Source organism: Colobus angolensis, unplaced genomic scaffold (assembly GCF_000951035.1).
Source record: "Colobus angolensis palliatus isolate OR3802 unplaced genomic scaffold, Cang.pa_1.0 Scaffold216, whole genome shotgun sequence".
NCBI classification, from domain to species: domain Eukaryota; kingdom Metazoa; phylum Chordata; class Mammalia; order Primates; family Cercopithecidae; genus Colobus; species Colobus angolensis.
In genome coordinates, this window is record NW_012115333.1 from 2,545,584 (window position 1) to 2,555,635 (window position 10,052).

Sequence of the window (10,052 nt, forward strand, 5' to 3'; positions counted from 1 at the left end):
TTGAGACCAACCTGGCCAATATGGTGAAACTTAATCTCCACTAAAAATAGAAAAATTAGCTGGGTGTGGTGGCGTGTACCTGTAGTCCCAGCTACTTGGAAGGCTGAAGCAGGAGAATTGCTTGAATCCAGGAGGCAGAGGATGCAGTGAGCAGAGATCGCATCACTGCACTCCAGCCTGGGCAACAGAGTATAACTCCATCTCAAACAAAACAAAACAAAACAAAACAAAACAATACAATACAATACAATACAAAACAAAACAAAAAAATATAAATGAGCAAAGGACTCGAATAGACATTTCTCCAAAGAAGACATACAAATGGCTAATAGGCACATAAAAGGATACTCAATGAGATGCTGCTACTTCATACCCATTACGATGGCTTTATAAAAACAAAAACAGAAAACAACAGATGTTGACCAGGATAAGGAGAAATTGGAATCCTTGTGCACCACTAGTGGGAATATAAAACGGTACAGCTGCTGTGGAACACAGTATGACAAAAAATAAATAAACATAAAATTACCAAATGCTCAAGCAATTCCACTTTTGAGTATATACCCCAAAGAATTGAAAGCAAGAAGTTGAACAAATATTTGTACACTCATACTCATAGTAGCATCATTCATGATAGCCAAAAGGTGGAAACAACCCAAATGTATGGGCTGAATCAATAAACAAAATGTTGTATAGACATACAATGGAATATTACACAGCCTTAAGAAGGAAGAAAGTTCTGACATATGCTATGATATGGATGAAACTTGAAAACATTATGCCAAGTGAAAAATAAACCATATATAAAATAATAAATATTGTACGATTCCCCTTATACCTAGCTAGAGTACTTAGAGTAGTCTCAAATTTATAGAGACAAAATATTAGAATGATGATTGCTAGAGGCTGAAGGGAGGAGAGACTTGGAAGTTATTGTTTAAAAGGTATAGAGTTTTAGTTTTAGAAAATAAAAAGGTACCGGAGATGAATTATGGTAATGATTGCACAACAATGCGAATGCACTTGATTCCATGATATGTACAGTTGGCCCTTTGTATCCACAGGTTCTGCATCTGTTGATTCAACCAAATCTAAAATATTTGGAAAAAACATTGATTTGGAATATTTTGATTTAGAACTCAATTCAAAAATATTTGGAAAGAAGCAATAAAAATAATAATACAATGATAAAAATAATATGAATGAAAATAATACAGTATAACATTTATTTATATAATACTTATATTGTATTAGATGTTATAAGCAATATACAGATGATTTAAAGTCTACAGGAAAATGTGTGTAGGTTGTATACAACTACTATGCCATTTCATATAAGGGACTTGCGCATCCATGGATTTCAGTATCCATGGGGGAGGGTCCTGGAACCAATACTTTACAGGTACTAAGGTAAAATTGTACACTGAAAAATAGTTAAAATGGGCTGGACATGGTGGCTAACACCTGTAATTCCAGCACTTTGGGAGGCCGAGGAGGGAGGATTGCTTGAGGTCAGGAGTTTGAGACCAGCCTGGGCAACATAGGAAGATCTCTTCTCTACCAAAAAGTAGAAAAAAATTAGCTGGGCATAGTGGCATGCACCTGTAGTCCCAGCGACTTCGGAGGCTGAGGGAGGAGGATCCCTTGAGCCTAGAAGTTCAAGGCTGCAGTGAGCCGTGATCACATGCCACTGCACTCCAGCCTGGGCAACATAGTGAGATCCTGTCTCAAAAATAAATAAACAAAATATATATAAAAAAATGGTTAAAATGGTAAATTTAATGTCATACATATTTTCATACACACACACACGGACACACAAACCAAATAGAAATTTTGGAGTTAAGAAGTACAGTAGGCCGGGCGTGATGGCTCATGCCTGTAATCCCAACACTTTGAGAGGTCAAGGTGCGTGGATCACTTAAGGTCAGGAGTTTAAGACCAACCCGGCCAACATGGTGAAACACCGCCTCTACAAAAATGCAAAAATTAGCCGGGGGTGGTGGTGGGTGTCTGTAATCCCAGTACGTGAGAGGCTGAGGCAGAAGAATCACTTGAACCTGGGAGGTGGAGGTTGCAGTGAGCCAAGATCACACCATTGCACTCCAGTCTGGACAACAGAGCAAGACTCCAACTCAAACAAACAAAAAGGTACAGTAAATGTAATTTAAAAATTCACTAGAGGGGCTCAACAGCAGATTTGAGCTGGCAGAAGAAAAAATCAGCAAATCTGAACTTGAACTGATATTTTCAAGTCCGAAGAACAAAAAGAAAAAAATGAAGAAAAATGAACAGAGCTTCAGAGACATGTGGGACAACATCAAATGTACCAACACATGCATAATGAGAGTTTCAGAGGGAGAAAAGAAAGATAAAGGGGCAGAAAGAATATCTGGAGAAAACAACTGGCCCAAAGTCCCTAATTTGATGAAAAACATGAATTTACATATTGAGAAGCTGAACGAACTCCAATTAGGATAAATGCCATATGATCCCCACATAGACACATCATGGTCAGTTGATAAAAGCCACAGACAAAGAGAAAAGCTTGAAAGCAGTAAGAGAAAAATGATTCATCACATACAAGTGTCAGCAGTAAGATTAATAGCTAACTTTTTATTAGAAATTATGGAGGCCACAAGGTAGAGGGATGGCATATTCAAAGTGCTGAAAGAAAAATATTGTCAATTAAGATTTCTATGTCCAATAAAATTATTCTTCAAAAATGGAGAAGAAATTAAGGCACTTCAAGATATTTTTTAAGATAAATAGAGATTTTATTGTTAGCAGGCCTGCAAGACAAGAAACACTAAGGAGGTTCTTTGGGCTGAAATGAAAGGACACTAGATGATAACTTAAATCCACAGAAATAGAGCATGGTAAAGGTACTACACAGGTACATAAAAGTATAAATGCGTTTTTGTTTGTGATGCTTTTCTTCTTCTATCTGACTTAAAAGACATTGGCGTAAAGCAATAATAACAAAACTGTTGATAAGCTTATAATGTAAAAAGATGAAATTTGTATGACCGTAGCAGTACAAAGGAAGGGGAGGGAATGGAGATATATGGGAGCAAGTTTATTGTAGACTATTGATATTTAGTACAAATCCAAACTAGATTGTTTTACATTAAGAGCTTAATTGTAATCCCCAGGGTGACTACTAAGAAAATAGCTCAAAAGATACGTAGTAAAAGAAATAAGAGAATTAAAATGGTACCCTACAAAACATCTAATTAACATAGAAGTAGGCAGTAATGGAGGAATAGAGGAACAAAAAAGAGGTGAGACACATAGAGAACAAATAACAAAATGGCAGGTATAATTTCAACCTTACTAGTAATTGCTTTAAATATCAATGAATTAAACACCCCAATCAAAAGGCAGGGATTGGCAGAATGGATAAAAACAACATGATGGCAGGATGTGGTGGCTCACGCCTGTAATCCCAACACTTTGGGAGGCCAAGGTAGGCCAATCATCTGAGGGCAGGAGTTCTATACCACTCTGGCCAACATGACGAAACTCTATCCCTACTAAAAATACAAAAATGAGTTGGGTATGGTGGTGGGAGCCTGTAATCCCAGCTACTCGGGAGGCTGAGGCAGGAGAATCCTTTGAACCTGGGAGACGAGGTTGTGGTGGGCCGAGATTGTGCCACTACACTCAGTTTGGGTGACAGAGCAAGACACCGTCTCAATAACAACAAAACAAAACAAAGCCAAAAGAAAAAAACAAAAACAAAAACAAAAAACATGAGCAACTATACTTTGTCTGCAACAGACATCATTAGATTTAAAGAAACAAATCAGTTGAGCATGAAAGGAAGGAAAAAATATCATGCAAACAATAACCAAGAGAGGGCTGGACTGGCTATACTATTATTGACAAAATAGATTTTAAGGCAAAATTATTTCTTAGCAAAGACGTGGAACCAACCTTAATTCCCATCAATGACAGATTGAATAAAGAAAATGTTGTACATATACACCATGGAATACTACATAGCCATGAAAAGAATGAGATCATGTCTTTTGTGGGAACATGGATGGAGCTGGAGGCCATTACCCTTAGCAAACTAATGCAGGAACAGAAAACCAAATACCAAATGTTCGCACTTATAAGTGGGAGCTAAATGATAAGAACATTTATCATTAGATAATGCAAAGAGGGGAACAACAGGCCCTGGGGCCTACTTGAGGGTTGGGGGTGGGAGAAAGGAGAGGATCAGAAAAAGTAACTATTGGGTACTAGGCTTAATACCTGGGTGACAAAATAATCTCTACAACACACCTGCATGACACAAGTTTACCTATATGAAAAACCTGCACATGTACCCCTGAATCTAAAAGAAAAGTTTTTAAAAAGGACAAAAACTATTTCTAGATTAAAAGAATGATGTTTTATGATACAAAGAGTCAATAAACCAGGAAGACATAAAAAGTATAAATCTATATGTACCTAACAAAAGAGCCCAAATTACATGAAGGAAACACTGGACAGACCTGAGGGAAGAAATAAACAATTCAACAATAATTGTTGGAGACTTTAATATGCCACTTTGGATACTTGATAGAACAACTAGACAGATGTATCAACAAAGATATAGAAGATTTGGACAACACTATCAACTGAACTAACAGACATGTTTAGAACACTCCACCCAACAACAGCTTCTTCTCAACACACTCCTCTCAAGTGCATATAGAGCATTCTGTGGAATAGATCATATGTTAGGTCACAAAATGAGACTCAGTAAATTTATTTTTATTTTTATCTTTTTGAGATGAAGTCTCACTCTGTCACCCAAGCTGGAGTGGAGTAGCACGATCTCGGCTCACTGCAACCTCCATCTCCTGGGTTCAAGCGATTCTCCTGCCTCAGCCTCCTGAGTAGCTAGGACTACAGGTGTGCACCACCATACTTGGCTAATTTTTGTATTTTTAATAGAGACAGGGTTTCGCCATGTTGGCCAGGCTGGTCTGGAAATCCTGACCTCAGGTGATCTGCCAGCCTTAGCCTCCCAAAGTGTTAGGATTACAGGCGTGAGCCACCACGCCCGATCAGCCTTGGTAAATTTAAAATGATTGAGATAGTATAAGACATATTCACTCAAAATGGAAATAAATTGAAAGTCAATAAAACAAGAAAATTTGGGAAATTCACAGATCTATGGAAATTAAATAACACATTCCTAAATAATTAAACACTTTGAGATGAATGAAAACAGAAATATAACACATAATAAATTATGTGATGCAGCTAAAGCAATAGTCAGAGGAATGTTTATAACTAAATGCCTGTATTAGAAAAGAACAAATATTTCAAACAATACCCCATCCTTCCACCAAAAGAAACTAGAAAAGGAAGAGCAAACTAAACCCAAAGCAAGGAGAAAGAGGTAAATAACAGAGGTTATAGCAGAAATTAACAAATAAAGTATAGAAAAGCAATACAAAGAATTAAAACAAATAGTTCTTCAAACATATCAATAGAATTGACGAACCATTAGCTAGGCTGGCCAAGAGAAAAAGAGAGGACTCAAATTACTAAAATGGGAAACAAAAGCAGGGATTTGAATACCATCCTTTCAGAAATAAAAAGGACTATAGGGGAATGCTATGAACAACTGCATGCCGATAAATTAGACGATCCAGATGAAGTGGACAAATTTATAAAAAGACAAAATGACTGAAACTGATGTGAGAAGAAATAGAAATTTTGAATAGACTGTAAAAAATAAAGAGATTGAACTAATAATTTTTAAAATCCCACAAAGACAAGCCCAGGCTCAGATGACTTCACTGGTGAATTCTACCAAATGTTTAAAGAAAAATTAATAAGAAATCTTCACAATATCTTCCAAAATATGAGAGTAGGGAACATTTGCCAGCTCATACCATAAGGCCAGTATTACCTTGATCACAATATCTTCCAAAATATGAGAGTAGGGAACATTTGCCAACTCATACCATAAGGCCAGTATTACCTTGATATTAAAACCAAAACTGTCACAAGTAAAAAAAAAACACAGACAAATAAATATAGACTATAAAATGCTCAACAAAATACTAGTAATGCAAACCTAGCAGCTTATAAAAAGGATTACACATAATGAGCAAGTAGGATTTTTCCCAGGAACTCAAGGTTGTCTTAACATTCAAAGGTCAATCAATGTACACTATATTAATATCATAAAAGACAAAATGTATTCATCTCAATGGAAAAAGAAATAGCACTTGGCATAATGCAATAAGCTTTCATAATAAAACACTACACAAACTAGGAATAGAAGGGAATTTTCTTATACTGGATGAAGGGAATCTGCAAAACACCCACAGCATTCCCACCAAGATCAAGCATAAAACAAAGATTTCTCCTTTCACTATTTCTGTTAAACATTGTGCTGCAGATTCTAGCCAGGGAAATTAGGCAAGAAAAATATATTTTAAAAATCCAGGTTGGAATGAAAGAGGTAAAATGTTCTCTACTCACAGATAGCATTACCTTGTATATAGAAAATTCCAAGAAATGCATACACACACAACACAGTTAGAACTGATAAAAAAAATTCAGTAAGCCTGTAATCCAAGGTACTCAGGAGGCTAAGGCAGGAGAATCAATTGAACCTGGGAGGTGGAGGTTGCAGTGAGCCAAGATCGCATCATTGCACTCCAGCCTGGGCAACAAGAATGAATCTCCATCTCAAATAAATAAATAAATAGAAATTAATTTAATGGAAGAAGTGCAAAACTTGTACATTGAAAACTATAAAATATCACTGAAAGAAATTAAAGAAGACCTAAAGAAATTTAAAAAAAAAACCCATGTTAATGTATCAGAAAGCTTAATATTGATAAGAGGGCAAGAGGCCCCCAAATGATCCATAGATTAAATCCAATCCCTATTTTACAACCTGGCTAGTTTTTTTGTTTGTTTGTTTGTTTGTTTTTTGCAGAAATGGATACACTTATTCTAAAATTCATATTGAATTGAAAGGAATCTAGAAGAGTCGACACACTCTTAAATGAGAAGAACAAAGCTGGAACACTCACTGTACTCACTTTTCCCAATTTCAAATTTACTACAAAGCTACAGTAATCAAGACACTATAGTACTGGCATAAGGGTAGACATTGAAAACAATGGAACATAATTTAGAATACAGGAATAAACCATTGCATATATGGTCAATTGATTTTCAACAAGAGTGTCAAGACAATTCGGTGGGATAAGAATAGCCTTTTCAACAAGTGGTGCTGGGAAAATTGTATGTCCACATTCAAAAGAATGAAGTTTGACTGCTATCTCATACCAATTCATAAATTAACTCAAAATGTACTGGAGACCTAAATGTAAGAGCTAAAACCAGAAAGGTCTTAGAAGAAAATAGTGACTTTGGATTAGGCTCCTATGATTTCTTAGGCACAGTATAAAAAATGCAAGTGATGGCCAGGCACAGTGGCTCACGCCTGTAATCCCAGCACTTTGGGAGACCGAGGCAGGAGGATCACAAGGTCAGGAATTCGAGACCAGCCTGACCAATATGGTGAAACTCTGTCTCTGCTAAAATTACAAAAATTAGACAGGAATGGTGAAAGGTGCCTATAGTCCCAGCTACTTGGATGGCTGAGACAGGAGAATCACTTGAACCCGGGAGACGGAGGTTGCAGCGAGCTGAGATCGTGCCACTGCACTCTACCCTGGGTGACAGAGTGAGACTCCATCTCGGAAAAAAAAAAAAAATGCAAGTGACCAAAAAAAGATAAATTTGATCTCATCAGGATTAAAAACTTTTGTGTTTCAAAGGACACTGATGTAGTTTGGATATTTGTCCCCACCAATCTCATATTGAAATGAAATCCCCAGTGTTGGAGATGGGGCCGGTGGGAGGTGTTTGGGTCATGGGGGCAAATCCTTCATGACTGGGTGCTGTCCTCATAATAGTGAGTGAGTTCTTGTGATATCTGGTTGTCTAAAACTGTGCGTCACCTCCCCCACCCCTCCTGCTCTTGCCATGTGATGTGCCTGCTCCTGCTTCACCTTCTGCCAACAGTAAAAGTTCCCTGAGCCCTTGTCAGAAGCCAAACAGATGCTGATGCTATGCTTGTACAGCCTGCAGAACTATGAGCCAATTAAACCGCTTTTCTTTATAAATTACCCAGGCTCAGGTATTCATTTAGAGCAATGCAAGAATGGCCTAACACAGACACCATCAAGAAATGAAGAGACAAATACACATCACAAGACGGAAGAGGATATTTGCTAATCATACACCTGATAAAGGACTTGTATTCAAAATATATGAAGAACTCTTACAATTCAAAAACAAAAAATAATCCAAGAGCCTGAGAGCAGTCTGCTCAGGGCTGCTGCCACTGACAGCAACCACATCCCACTTCCAAAAGCTGGGCCACCTTGCATCCATTTGCCCAGCCCAGGGGCCCAGTGACTGGCCCACTCACCCTACCACAGACACTGCTGGTGCCCATCCACCTCACCTGCGGGCCTGGGGATTTGCCCACCTACCCCATTGTAGACACTGCTGGTGCCCACATGTTACCCAGGGGCCTGTGGAATGGCCAACCTGGTGCTCCCAGGGATGCAAGAATGATTCAACATATGCAAATCAATAAATGTGATAGGCCACATCAACAGAATAAAGAACAAATACCGCCAGGAGTGGTGGCTCACGCCTGTAATCCCAGCACTTTGAGAGGCTGAGGCGGGCGGATCACGAGGTCAGGAGTTCAAGACCAGCCTGACCAATATGGAGAAACCTCATCTCTACTAAAGATACAAAAAATTAGGCGGGCGTGATGGCGTGCGCCTATAATCCCAGCTACTGAGGAGGCTGGGGCGGGAGAATCGTTTAAACCCTGGAGGCAGAGGTTGCAGTGAGCTAAGATTGCACCATTGCACTCTAGCCTAGGTGACAGAGAGAGACTTCATAACAAAAAAAAAAAAAACCTCAAAAAATGCAGAAAAAGCATTTGATAAAGAAAAGAAAGAGAAGAAAGAAAAGAAATAATTCAGAGTAGAACTAAATGAAACAGAGACTAAAAAATACAAGATATCAATGAAATGAAAAGTTGGTTTTCTTAAAGGATTTGACAAACTCTTAGGTAGACTAAGGAAAAAAGAGAGAAAACCCAAACAAATAAAATCAGAAATGAAGGAGGAGACATTACAACTGATAAAACAGAAATACAAAGGATCACTAGAGACTATTATGAACAACTATATTCCAACAAATTGAAAAACCTAGAGGAAATGGATAGATTCCTGGACACATATAATAGCCTACCAAGATTGAATGAGAACGAAAGAGGAAACCTGAACAGACCAGAAACAAGTAGCAAGACTAAATCAGTAATAAAATATCTCTCAACAAAGAAAAGCCCAGGACTGGATCACTTTATTGCTAAATTCTACCAAACACTAGCCCTAATTCTCAAAGTATAAAAAAAAGTTGAAGAGGAAATAATTCTTTTTAACTTATTCTATGAGGCCAGCATTACTCTGATACCAAAACCAGACGAGGAAAAACAACAGCAACAAAAACTACAGGCCAATATCCTTAATGAACATAGATGTAAAATTTCTCAACAAAATACCAGCACATCAAATTCAACAACACATCAAAAAGATAATAAACCATGATCAAGTGGGATTTATCCCAGGGATGCAAGAATGATTCAACATATGCAAACTAATAAGTGTGATAGGCCACATCAACAAAATAAAGAACAAATACCATATGATCATCTCAAAAAATGCAGAAAAAGCATTTGATAAAATTCAACACCCTTTCATGATAAAAACTCTCAACAAACTGGTATAGAAGAAACACACCTTAAAGAAATAAAGTCCATAGGCTGGGCACGGTGGCTCACGACTGTAATCCCAGCACTTTGGGAGGCCAAGGTGGGTGGATCACCTGAGGTCGGGAGTTCGAGACCAGCCTGACCAATATGGTGAAACCCTGTCTCTACTAAAAATACAAAAATTAGCCAGGTGTGGTGGCAGGTGCCTGTAATCCCAGCTACTCAG